We start from the raw sequence: 13,632 nt of genomic DNA, 5'->3' as shown, positions 1-13,632 counted from the left end.
TTTCGATTGTAAAAGTGTACAAAAGTTGTTCAGCAATGTGATCAAACCGGTATCATCGATTGGTATTTTGCCTTCGCCAATGTCCAACAACTGCTTCGAAAACGCCGCTGCGGATCGATCATTTTGCAATTGGACTCGCATGTTGATGGTAAGAGTCAGCCTTTGAACATGTCTCCACAAAACTGACGATTTTAAACATGCGTTTATTTCGTCGGCAGGAGTTGATCGAGGAATGACTGGCAAAGTTTGCCGAAAATCGCCGGATAATAAGACTAATGCTCCGCCAAAAAGTTGTTGCTTTTGGCGTAAATCTTGCATTGTTCTATTGAATGCTTCTAATGACTTTTTGTTAGCCATTGGGCACTCGTCCCATAGAACTATTCCAGCTCCTTGCAAAACTTTTGCCATTGCTGAATTCCTCGATATGTTGCACGTTGGTGTTTCAACGACTTGGATGTTCAACGGTAATTTCAACGCAGAATGTGCTGTTCGGCCGCCATCAAGTAGAGTAGCAGCGATGCCTGACGAAGCAATTGCCAGCGCAATTTCCTGCTGTGACCGTATAGTAGCAAGAATCAAAGAGATCAGAAACGTTTTCCCTGTACCACCGGGCGCATCCAGAAAGAAGAATCCACCGGCGTTATTGTCAACCACTTGTATAATCTTATCATAAGCATTTTTCTGCTGAATATTTAATTTGGTAATGTTAGCTTGTATGAAAGCACGCATTCATTGCAATCGTATTGTTGTTCACGTTGAAGCTCATGGTCAAGCATATCAATCACTGAACGATTGGGCACAGTTATGCTAAGTTGCGCTAATGCCTTATTCGCAATTGTAAGGCACAGATCTTCAACCAATATCAAAGCATCATTATACATTTGTAATGTATATAGCAAGTCTGCGTCCGATGCTCGATTACGCGCCAAAACTAATAAGTCCTCGGTCATGCAGCCTTTGTACTTATTCCACAGTTCTTGCGGATTTGACGGAAGGCATGTAGATATTATTATTGCGAATAATACGCGTATTTGTTTTGGATGAGATGTGAGTGATGCGTCATGAAGTGCGGTGTCCCAATGCATATCATCTTCTAATAAATGCAATCGCTGACATGCTTGACGATACGTCACACACAACTGACCGTCAACAGTTTTTAAATCATCAAATGATCTTGGTCCGCGCACGTTGACTAATAGCAGACGCAAATAGAAACATTCGGCGTTGTTCGGATGGATGGTGTAAATGCGTCCTATGCATCGGTTTTACGGATGCTTTCGTCGTTGAAATGTTTTCGATGATGGATTCCAAGTGAAATATTGTGGTATTTCGGAATATAGCAATGTTCTTGCAAATTCATCGGTTTCACACAACTCGAAAAAGGTAGTAAGTGTTGTCCGCGGTGGTCGTGCTGCGCTCTGTTGTATATTGTCTGCAGTGAAATAAACGCGTTGACCATTTTCGAGATGAACTGCCAAATGAAGAACAACGGGATGCCAGTCGTGTATTGGAAACGATAAAATGCGCCATACCGCTTCGTTGCTGCTTATATAACGGCCCATTTGGTATTGCTGAATTTCATCGATTGTCTGATAATCAGCCACTCCGAAAACTGCCATATCACTGTCCTTATTTACGTATTTGCAGATGTATTTAATCGATTTGACAGAGTTGCAATATTCTACATTGATGTGCGCTTCGAAAATTTTTGACAACTATGGTGAATACGGCACGACCCAACGATTATCAACATCAACGTCTTGATCCCGAACTTTTATGACCGTTGAATTACCACCATCTTCAGCGGATCGACGCCGATATAATTGATATCCGTCATTTCCAGTGATTGTATCATCAACTAAAGCTCTAGGATAGCGCTTTGAACACTTATTGTCAATCATGCATGGTGACGTTGGATTAATAGCGCCTCAAGGGCCGTGGATCATGTTTTTTGTTACAACGTCGAACAATTGTGGGTCGATTGCTTCATCTGGAATTTCCGCTGAGATGACTTTGTCAATCTGATCTGGTCGTATTTTGCGAACTAACCAAATCAAGATGTGTGCATGCGGTAATCCTCTTTTCTGCCATTCGATCGAGTACATCCAGCATCGAACTTCTCCAAAAACACAAAGTTTCACAATTAAATCCATCATTGCTTTTTGCTTTTCCCTGAATACACGTGCTGTCAAGTCGTGACGATCAGTTGTTGATTGACCGGGGAACAAATGGCATTTGATGTCATTCCACTTGGGATTGCACGTGAACGTGCGCACATACGACATCGCATCTTGCGTATACTCGTGCATATGGCGCGGACTGCCGATGTATGTGGCTGGCAATATTGTCAGACGTCCAATGCTATTCACATTTGCATCATTCATTACGGCGTCTCTCAAATGGATGTACTCTTCAGAACGCAATTTCGCTTGGTTGAATCGAATAAAGTTGACACGTTCGGTCTCGATCTTCGCATACATGTCAACCAAATACCGATGGAAAAGCTTGCGACATTTCAGGATGTAGTTATCTTCTTGCGGACGAATCATTATTCTGTACGAATAGAAGTTCATCGCACTGAGTTTTTTCGGTGTTTCTTGGCCTATAAATGAACAATACACAAAATATTGAATCGTAAGTAGCATTTCTTCTCAGAAATTGTACTTTTTTTTACCAGTAGTTGGATTCATCAATCGCATATTGATGTGATAGCCGTCATCACCTCTCCACAATAATATCGGATATTGTAATGCATCATAACTACGGTGTAGCTCGGAAACACGCTGAAGTTGTTCGTTTCTACGGTGCAGTACAATATCTCGCGATTCAAACTGTTCGCCAACAATGACGATTGCCACCTCATCGATTGTTGGAGGGTTGAATCGTCTGGCATGCTGCCCCATCGGCATTTTGTCTGCTCTGATGACGATTCGATGGTTATCAGACGGCATGCGGTCCAATGCGATTTTGAACAATCGAATCAATTCATTGTGCTCATTGAGAAATCTTTGCAAATTTAGTACGATTTCTCGCCTTGTGCCGGTCGCAATTTTACATCGTTGATTTAGTTGGTCAGTTTCATTACCGATGAAATATATTTGCAAAAATTGATAGTCGGCATCGACAAATGGTATGAGCAAGCCTGCTCGATGGTATATTTGTCCCTGAATCTGCAGAATAAAAATGTCAAATGTTTCACTGGAAATTCCATGCAAAGTAATCACCTTGAACGTCGGCATAAATGGATCTCAAATGATCTTTGTGGCACCAAAAGAAGTCATTTGAAAGCATGAATTGTACGCTTGTATGTTCTGCAAGAAATGCTTAGACGTCGGCGATTCTCCAGTGAGCAAGGAATGTAATGGTTCTGGTGGCGGTTCCAATGCAGGCAGTTTCACTTTGCAACTGGAGCAGCACATGCCAGCTGTTTCTCCTCGAAATTTCGCTGCATTGCAAAGCGTACAAATAATATCCATTGCTCCGATGGCACCATGCAGGCTGTAGTCGCAGTCAGGATCGTAGTGAAAGCCAACATGTTCCATTTGATCGCGAAGGCGGACAGGAACTCGGCCTTGACGGTAATTTGGCCGATGATTGTCGGCGAATTCAGCTCTAATCTGTGCACGCCGCTCTCTGTACACCGCTCTACCTCGGGCATTCACTTGAGCGCGTTGCTCTTCGCTGTGATTTCTTCTTAATATTGACATTCGACGTGAATCACTCGTATGCCTGCCAACCGTATTACGTTGGCGCAGTCGAGGCATTTTCTAGAGTATGCATATTTGAAGTACATAAATAAAAATGTAAAAATTAACCTAAAACTACATCTTAAACTACACACGCATATGCAATAAGACCCACCAACAGTGTATTTGCAAACCGCATGGAAGCACTAACGAAACAATAACAATACTCACTTGCTTTGTGTGTGTTGCACACAAAATCGGTTCGAATAAATGTAGCAAATCGATGGAACTAAATCTGGAAAAAACACACAATGTTGAAACACTTTTTTTTTACACACACCGCGCATTTTCAAGCGACAATCGAACCGCATGGCATCACATACGAAACAACAACAATACTCACTTGCAGAATGTTAATCACGTTGAAATCAGAGAAAAATACACACAATTTTAAAATATGTCAATAGAAAGAACAAAAAGGCAAATACGATCAACATGCGATGTCAATGTTTTTTATTAGTTGTAAACATCCGCCAGTTGTTTCTGTTTATTAGAAAGGAATTAAAAGGCATTTGACAGGACTACCAATCTTGCGGCAAAACATTATTTCATGAGAATTTGTATAGGCGGGATGTATCATTTTATTTTATTTTTTTTTTTGCAAAACGCGCAATGATACACACATTAAATTTCTTATGTGCACCCTCCAAACAGACCCCAATCACCACTGAAAATTTCATTGAAATCGGGCAAGCCGTCTAGGAGGAGTATGCGAACAGGAAGTTTTGCCACTTAATTTTATATATATAGATACTAGGGTGTCCGTTATTTACCAAATTGATTATTTTTGACGAGATCCCCCTTAAACTTTTAGTTTTCCATCTAAAAAAAAATATCAGACCATAAAAAGCCCTTAATTTTCATAATAAACCTTGCCCCAAACACGATACATTTCCCCTTGAAATTACATGGGAATTTGCCACTTTTTACAAATATTTTTTTTCTCTCGAACTTTCCCGTTTGTAGGAATATAAAAGTCATATTCTTATACAGAATTGAATGCTCTACAAAAACTGAGTTGAGAGGTTTTTTCAGAATAGGGCTGTTAAGCTAATAATGAAGTTTAACATTTGCGGTTAACAAGTGAGAGAGCTCTTTGACTGGTATGTTGAGCAGAGTCGGATAACGTAACTTCTGATTTACTCTGGAAGAGCAAGGAACGATCACCTGATTCTTATTGGAATTGAATAAGTAACTACAGTTGCGAATAACGCAGGAGACTGAGTAAGCGGTATGACTATTCTTGTTGGAGGTTTTTCTAATCAGAATAGCGTTGCAATTGGATCACGAAGGTCGTACTACGAGAAGTACTTAGCGACACTAGTATATGTGATTAATAAATTAAATTAATATTAATAAAAAGTTTAAGACTTTTATTCACTTACGTACTAATAACATTGGAAAAGGGCTAAGCACAAGCTCACCACCACTTTTTTCCTATAGTTCACACCCCAACACATTTAACCAATATCGAGATTATCCTCAACTATTTCGCTCGCCACAAATACCTCAAAGGGTATTCCAACCAAATAGACCTTACAACCAATACCGTTATGGAAATAATGATTCTAAATTTCCTCCACCTAGGCCAACTGCCCCAAAACCACCGCAACCTATGGACACCGATCCAAGTCTAAAAACAGCTAATGTTAACTATGTAAACAGATCTTTTGCTCCTAAATACGCAGGGAAAAGATCAACAAGTAGATTATCCAGATAGTTATGAACAGACATTAATTGAATACACGAACAAAACAAAATTTATAAACGAGATATTTCCAAATGAATCTGAAGACTTTACAGACATACATTTTTTTTGACTAAGCAATTCATCACTATTTTGAGTGCAAACAACTACATACAACCAAAACATGTTCTAAGCTCCAATCCTAATAAAAATATTAGGTTGTCAATAAAGTCTTGCGGTATTTTCGCTAGTTGGCGCTGAAAGCGCGTAGTTCTAGTTTTATTCGTCGCATCGGGTCATGCTATACCTTTATGGAAAGTTCATTTCACGCGCTAACATGTGTTTGGTTGATTGTCGTTTCTTTAAAGTCGTTTAAAGGTGTAATTGGAACTACAACCGAAAGGCCAATATATTCGGTATATTACCCCTATCCTATTTCCCTGAAAGATGAAGTGAAAAACCAATACAGGAGCTTCTTGATAATAACATAATTCGATCTTCATGGTCTCCTTATAACTCTCCGTTATGGATAGTACCAAAGAAAATTGACGCTTTAGGAAAGAAAAAATATGGACTCGTTATTGATTATGGTTATCCCATACCCGACATCAGTACCGTACTTTCAGAACTAGGGAAAAGTAAATTATTTTCCGTCATAGATCTTAAAATTGTATTTTATCAAATACCTCTAAAAAAGAACGAGAAAAAGCGGCTTTCTCCGTAAGACACGGAAAATACGAATTCACGAGACTACTATTCGGTCTCAAAAATGCACCATCAATTTTTCAACGTGCACTCGACCATATTTTACGTGAGCACATAGGGAAAATATGCTACGTACAATATATAGTACATTGACGACATAATCGAATTTAGTGCAGATACCGAAACCCATTTCCAAAATATCGAAATATATATATTTTGAACTTTACTTTCTTGAAAACAGAAGTCGAATTCCTTAGTTTTATTGTATCCCCAAATGGTATACGAACCAACCCAAAAAAGTAGAGGAAATTAAAAACTTTCCCTGTCCAAGAACTATAAAAGATTACGCCAAATTGACGAAACCCTTGACATCCCTTTTCAGGAGGAAGGAAGGACATACGAGGTGTGTTCAAAAAGTGTCGCGAATTTTGTGTTTTTTCAAAAATTATTTATTTATTCATGAATATCTATTTTGTCCCCTTCAAAGTAACCCCCATGAGATATTATACACTTGTGCCAACGGTTTTTCCAATCTTCGAAGCACTTCAAAAAATCATTTTTTTTTATCTTCTTCAGCTCCTCCTTCGATGCCGTCTTTATCTCGTCAAGAGAAGCGTAACGTCGTCCTTTCATGGGCCTCTTCAGTTTAGGGAACAAGAAAAAGTCACAGGGGGCCAGATCTGGGGAATACGGTGGTTGCGGCATCATTAGTGTGTTGTTTTTGGCCAAAAAGTCGCGCACAAGCAACGATGTATGGGCAGGGGCGTTATCGTGGTGCAAAAGCCAATTTTTGTTCTCCCACAAATCCGGGCGTTTCTGGCGGATTGCTTCGCGCAAATTGCGCATAACTTGCAGGTAATATTCCTTATTGACCGTTCTTCCCTGTGGCAAGAACTCATGATGCACCACGCCCTGCAATCAGTTACGATTCGCCATACTTTTCGAACACACCTCGTATATCCAAAAGGCTTTCTAGTAGGAAATACATTAACCTTTATGAAGAAGCCATCGATGCATTCCAAAAAGTAAAAAAATCTCTTTTGCCAGAAGACGTTATGCTATCTTATCCCGATTATAATAAGGAATTTCACATAACGACGGACGCATCAAAATACGAAATTGGCGCAGTATTAACACAGGAATTTATTTCGAGAACACTTAGTAAAACAGAGGAAGCATACGCCGCTAACGAATTTCTCTCTCGCTAGCTATTATTTGGGCTCTGAAATACCTTCGAAACTACCTGTACGGGACTGACAAAGTAAAGATCTTTACAGACCATCAGCCATTAACATATGCCTTTTCCAATAAAAATTCTAATTCTAAAATGAAGCGATGGAAATAAATATTGGAGGAATACCATAACGTACTACAATACAAACCCGGAACTATGAATAAAGCTGCAGATGCTTTATCTTGTCCCTATCGCAATTCACATATTAACTCTACGATGTTCACCCAGAACAGCGACTTGGGCTTCTCACAGAATTTAATACCATTTGGCAATCTACCACTTAACGTATTCAAAAGCCAAATCATTCTCAATGTAGGAAATAATCTATATATATAAAAATAAGTCCGTATATGTACGTCGCCAAACTAATCATGAACGCGTCGTGCGATTTCAACCAAACTTATACACTACGTAGGCAGTGACCCTTATATGGTTTTTATGAAGTTTGGTTGAAATCCGATAACGCATGTATGTGAAGTGAGTGTGTTTTTGCCGCAGGCATCTTTTGTAACGCATACAGTATTCATTAGTATTGAATACAGTTTGGTCGTTTGTTTATTGGAGAGCATTGCACGGAGTGATGCAAATAGCAATTTGTTATCATTTCACTTTTCTCTTTGGACGTCATTGGTGATTGATCTTATCATAATCGATTTTTGAAAATATTAACTTTTTCGCATTTTTTGGTGAGTATTTTGATAAAAATTAAAAAAAAACAATGATTAATGAGATAAAAATTGATTGTTTGCTAAACAAGTGTTCTGATTGTTACAAGTGCATCATATGATTTTGTGACATAATCTCAAATTTGATATTTTGTGAAAAAAATTAAAAAATTTAGTGATTTTTTTTCGTTTAATGTGCGATCAATGAGCTAAAAATTACTTGGATTTTTTGGCCAATTTTTAATTGAATATTGTCACATTTTCAGCAGATTTTCGTGTCTTTTCGCCACTTTTCGGTGCTTTTCGAGTGCAGACGATCTCGAACGTTTCATTTTCGTTTCCGAACGGTAAAACAAAAATTATTTCGACTTTTTGGCCAATTTTTAATTGAATTTTGACCAATTTTTAGCACATTTTTGACAATTTTGGTGACTTTTTGGTGCTTTTCGAGTTCAGAATTTGCTGGATTTCATCAATTTATTACTGAAGTTCTTTATTATCTTTAGTTTAGTTTCTTCTAAAAATGTCACGAAGAGCAAGAGCTGACATTGGACGTCGGTCGCGTAGAACGCAAAATAGATCAAACGAAAGGGAAAATCAATCGGAAGAACAGCGAGAACAAGAGATTGCAAATACAAGGGAACGTGTTGCAAGATCGCGTTCAGATCGTAGGCCGACAAGTATTAATCAAAATGTTCAAAGGCGTGCCGCACAAATCTACGTTAATGTTGCTTTAAATGGTGCTGGAGATATAATCACGCAATTGATTACAGTTTGCATAAGTTTGTGGTGATGTGGTGATTGGTGGAATGAACAAAGTATGCCAACATTGTAATGCACTGAAATTTAATAATGAAACATCTGGAATGTGTTTTTTTATTTATTTTATTTTATTTTATTTTATAATCATTTATACAATAAAATATTTATTATATAAATACAGGAAATCGCAGCACTGGCTACTAGGCCTTCAGCCGCCTTATTAATAGCTTAGGTACTATAATTGTGTTAGTTAGTTGTTAGTGTGTTAGATGTATTTTAGTAAATTTCTATCTTTTAAAAATTTATATATAATCATTACATTTTTATCTGAGGGATTTATTAATGCTTGTGGTAAGTCAATGTTGTCAGAGTAGTGTGTTGTTGAGTGGATTACTGGGCAGTCTGCTAGTATGTGTTGAATTGATACGGAGTTGTCACAAAAAGGGCAATTGGAACGGGATTTTCCCGTAAGTATATGCGAGTGAGTTAGGATGGTGTGTCCGATCCTGAGGCGAGTGTATGCTTTGATGGCTCTTATTTTCGTGGTGGGCCCATACAAGGTTGGTATTCTATCTGGGTTGATGATGGCGTAACTATGGGTGTGTAGTTTCCAAGCATTTAAGTTTTCTTCGAGCCTTTTGTGTTTGATGAAGTTGCGTATGTCTTGTTTCGAAAGATAGTTGTAAGTAAGAGCCGGTATGTTTTTGACACTTTTGGCAGCGGCGTCAGCGAGATGATTGCCGGTTATTCCCACGTGGCCCGGAATCCACATTATTTTGATTTTTTTCGGAGCGCTGATCAAGGCGTCTCTGATTTTGCTTATTATCGGATTGTAATTTGATAACGACTTAATAGCTGAGATGCAAGACTTGCTGTCGGTGCAAATGAGGTATTTACCATTGTTTTTTTTTGCATGCTCGACCGCCTTCAATATGGCAGATGCCTCTGCTGAGAAAACCGAACACATATGAGGAAGAAGCCAGTTGCAGATTGTATTCCCTGTGTTCGTAACCACGGAAAAGGAAGTGTATTCGGATGACTTGGATCCGTCTGTGAAGATCAACTTCCAGCCATTTTTTTCGTATTCATGCTCCATTTCAAAAAACGTTTTTTTGAAAACATCGTTTGGTGTGTTCTGTTTGGGCAGCTTGGATAGTTTGTTGGGGAGTGATTCACACGGGATTAGCCAATGAGGATGAAGGGGCTTTACTTTATTCCCCACAGACAGTGGAAGAGAATTTTTTTTTGCAAAGATAACGCATTTTGTTATTGCTGAAAGAACTCTTGGAAGCCTGGTACGCCTCAGAGAAGTAACAAAGGCCTTGGTCAGCGATGAGTTTGTGCTTTCAACCGCTCTTGATAGCAGTCGGTGGGTTGCGTCTTCAATCCTATTTTGTACACTTGGTAGACCTGACTCCGCAAGAATGATTTCAATTGGTGATGTTGGAAAAGCTCTGAGGCTACGGCGTATCGCGCAGTGGTATGGGGCACATATAAGCTTGATGTTGTTCTTCGAACTTCGTCCGTAAAGCGGAAGCGCATAGTCGATCTTTGAAAGAAGAAGTGATCTGACAACACTGATGAGCGTATTTGGATGTATTAACGAGTATTTTGACGAAAGATATTTTACAATGTTTAATCTTGATTGCAAAGAGTTTCTAATGTATTTACAATGCGAATTAAAATTATACTTAGAGTCAAAAACTAATCCTAGAATTTTTAATTCTTTTGTACATTCTATGTTAGTGTTGTTAAAGCAAAGTTTAATTCCGCTGCAATTTGTTTTTCTGCATATATGGAGGATATGCGTTTTTTCTAGTGATAGCTGTGCACCGGAAATTAGCGACCATTCAGAGATTTCTTTAAGGATATTTGAAAATGTATGTTCGGATGCGTTGAGGTCGGAACGATTGGTGTAAATTACGACATCGTCTGCATACATTTGGTGCTCGATTCCTTTGTGCGTGTTTATTATTCGACTTATCTCATCAAAGGCAGTGATGAAGAGGAATGTTGAAAGTGGCGAACCTTGCGGCGTGCCGTTTGAGAGTGGAAGTGTGGAGGAGAAGAATCCATTAACATTTACTTTCAATTTGCGGTTAGTGAGAAAGCTTTTAACAAAATTCAAAATTTTCGGACCGATCTTCCAGTTTTTTAATTGCCGCAGCACAATGTGGGCGCCAATTTTATCAAAGGCTTTGTTGAAATCTAAGGATAATATAGATAAATGATTCCTACTGGACAGAGCGTTGCAGATGGAGTGATCGAGGTGGAGTAATACATCTAACGTGCCTTGGCTTCTTTTATAACCGACTTGATTAGGTGTCATCAACTCATTCCGCTGGGCGTACCACGACAGCCGGTTCGCAATTATTTTTTCGAAAAGTTTGCCTAAGCATGGTAGGAGAGAGATTGGTCTATAGCTGTCGATATCTGTTGATTCTTTATTGGGTTTAAGAATAGGGATTACGCCCGATGTCTTCCAAAATTGGGGATAAATACCGGTGTCAGGTATTTTATTGTAAAGTTTGACGATTCGTTGCTTGAGCTCAATTGGCATGTTTTTGATCATAGGGTAAGATATTTTATCTAAACCGGGGGTTTTGCCGCTTACTCCGGATAGAGCATACTCAAACTCAACTAATTGAACACTGGAATCGATTTGTTTTGCTGAGGGTGACATGGATGGAGACATAGAGACGTTTTCTGCAAGTGTGGATGATTTGAGGGCTTGAAACTGAGTGCTGAAATTGTTGTCAGAACTGTTGTTGGAAAAATGGTTGACAAATTCTTCTGCGATATCTATTGGGTTGTTTAAGTGACCTGAAGGCAAGTTTAAGCACCTGATTGCTGACAAGGTGGGCGAACCAGCTAACTTTTTGAGGTCAGCCCAGATTTGTCTCAGATTCGAAGAAGGATTGATTTTGAGCGTAAAATCTTCGAGACATTTGCGCTTGGCTTGTTTGACGGATCGACGAAAGTAGGCGTTGGCTTTTTTGAAGCAAATGAGTTTTTCTAGTGTGCGGCATCGTTTGTAGTCATACCACGCAGCTTGTTTTTTTGTTCTTAAAGAAGCTAATTGTTTATTCCACCAAGTGATATTTTTAGAAATTTTTGAATGATTAGTTTGTGGAATGGAATCGTTTGCTGCTGAGCGAATAATTTTCGTTATTCGAGCGGTTTCCTGGTTGGGATTTGCTGCTGTTGGGCTTTTATCACATTTAGCTCTGCAGAGAGTTTGGAATTTCACCCAGTCAGCGTGATCGGTTTTGAAAATATTTTTTGGTTTAAAGCATTTGTTTGTTGGTCCCAAGTGTATTTTTAGTATTATGGGGAAGTGGTCACTTCCATGTAAGTAGTCTAGTATGTTCCATTCACATTTGGCGGCGAGCGTATCTGTACACAAAGTAACGTCAACATGAGAAAAAGTGGAGAAAGTTGAAAAATGGGTGGCTGAGCCATTGTTTAAGGAGATTAAGTTTGAGGAAAGGATTACGTTTTCTATATGTTTTCCTCTGGAGTTTACTGTCGTTGAACCCCATATCGGGCTCCATGCATTCAAGTCACCGGCCAGGATCATTGGGGTAGGAAATTGACTGGTTATTTGCATGATATCGTTTGTGGTGAAGTGTTGGTCAGGTGGAATATATAAGCATATTACGTGAATTCTTTGTGTTGGAAATATTTCAATCGATAGCACAGCCAAGTTTGACTGGATATGTTTCACTTTGTGTGGAATGTCCCTTCTTAGTAAAACTCCAATGCCTTGTTTATTTGTTTTGTTATGTGGAAGGTTGTGGAATATACCGACGTATTGTTTGGGGGTGTGAGCGGTCTGTTTGTAAGCGATATGTGTTTCGTTTAAGAGTATTATTGATGGTGCGTAATCTTTAATTAAGAGCTGGAGTTCGTTGTAATTGTTAATGTAACCATTTAGGTTCCATTGCATTATCGTACACATGTTAAGGGAGTACTTTATTAGCGCTTAGATTAAAGATAACTAGAAAGATTGAAAAAGGAAGAAGATGAGAAAGCTTAAGAGAGAATGAGATATCAACTAAAATGAGTAATCAGCTTGGCTGAGTGTCAACTGTTGAAAGCTCACTCAAGTGATTATTGAGAATCTTTGCTGTGTTCAACTTCGTTATTTACTGTGTTATTTTGTTCTTTTTGCTTGGAATGTTGGTGTATTGTGGGTGTATCAGAATCATGCATATAGCTGTTGTGGAATGCATTTGAGTTAGGTGGATTATTGTTGGCGGTTGGACATTTATTGATGGAATTTAGAGTGCTGAAAATTAGGGAAGATGTTGTTGGACTGAGAGAGGTGAGATCAATTGCGAAGTTATTGTTTATGAGAATGTCGTTGTTATTTATTGTCGGTGGAGAGTTGTGTTCACTAATGGAAGGAGTGGAGATAGATGCTGAGCAGTTTTCTGTGTACTGATTATTTTTTTTATTCGTGGTGTGGTTGACGTTTGTATTATTTGAGGTTGAGTGCGGTGTAATTTGAGTTGTTGTTTTTAGTGCATTAGCATATGATTCAGTTAAGGTGTTGGTTGGAAGAGTGTCTTTGTACTTTTTAACAGCATCTCGCATGCTGCATTTTTCCAAGGTTTTTATTTTCAGTATTTCTTTTGCTTGCTGAAACTTAGGACAAGAGTTGGCGGAAGACGGGTGATCCCCGGAGCAGTTCATACACATCGTACGCTGGCAGTTTTCAGGGAAGTGTATTGGAAGACTGCAAATAACGCACATTGGAGAGTTTCGGCAGTGTTTGGCCGTGTGTCCCAATTTCTGGCACGATTTGCATCGCATTGGATTTGGAATATA

Source organism: Bactrocera dorsalis, chromosome 1, assembly GCF_023373825.1.
Source record: "Bactrocera dorsalis isolate Fly_Bdor chromosome 1, ASM2337382v1, whole genome shotgun sequence".
NCBI lineage: Eukaryota > Metazoa > Arthropoda > Insecta > Diptera > Tephritidae > Bactrocera > Bactrocera dorsalis.
The sequence above is the reverse complement of the archived record's forward strand: the minus strand, read 5'-3'. Positions refer to the sequence as shown.